This window comes from Emys orbicularis, chromosome 7, assembly GCF_028017835.1.
Source record: "Emys orbicularis isolate rEmyOrb1 chromosome 7, rEmyOrb1.hap1, whole genome shotgun sequence".
Lineage (NCBI taxonomy): Eukaryota > Metazoa > Chordata > Testudines > Emydidae > Emys > Emys orbicularis.
This window is the reverse complement of record NC_088689.1, coordinates 27,929,425-27,930,331: the sequence shown is the minus strand read 5'-3', so window position 1 is coordinate 27,930,331 and position 907 is coordinate 27,929,425.

Here is a 907-nt window from a genome sequence, read left to right as displayed (position 1 = left end):
TGACAATGATTCCCAAGGCATGTTCAAGGCCTGCGCAATGAGATAGTATAAATAGATGATTATTGATCATTTCAACCACAAGATATATATAACTAACTGTATTAAAAACATACAGAGTTGAGTGTTTACCAGTTAAAATTCCGTAGAGTACAAAGGGCAGTAGCTGTTATTGGAAAGGAAACAAAGAATCTATTAAACACAAAACATGTCTACAGCTTTGTCCTGATTACAAGACTGCCAGCAGCACTGCTGAACACATTTTTAAATGAACTTCTTATTGTTTACATGCACGTGTTAAAGATCTGCTGAATATCTATTTGAGAGAGAAACATATTTAAAATACTTGATGGGAGTTCTATTATCTTGGGTATTTTTAGCCTATTTTCCACTCAGAGAAAGATGGGGGGTGGGTAAACTGATGCATGGTTAATTTCATCCTGAGCTTGATGGCAGATCAATTTTATATTTCCATGGTGTCCACTCCACCCAAGCCCCTTGCACATTATAATTAATTGTTAAGGTTGCTACTTAGATCTGCACTTCTGTTGCTTACAGCTCATAAAAATCATAGAATATCAGGGTTGGAAGGGACCTCAGAAAGTCATCTAGTCCAACCCCCTCCTCAAAGCAGGACCAATCCCCAATTTTTGGTCCAGATCCCTAAATGGTCCCCTCAAGGATTGAACTCTCAACCCTGGGTTTAGCAGGCCAATGCTCAAACCACTGAGCTATCCCTCCCCCCCTCATAAAGCAAGGTGTTCTGGGTGAGTGTAAACAAGGCAATCTTTTAAGATACATTTTCTGTAAATGTGAAACTGATGTTGAAAAATGCAGTTCTCCAGATCACCTGCTCCAGTGGAAACCAAGACTGATTGGCAAGGAATACAATACATCACATTTGGAATCA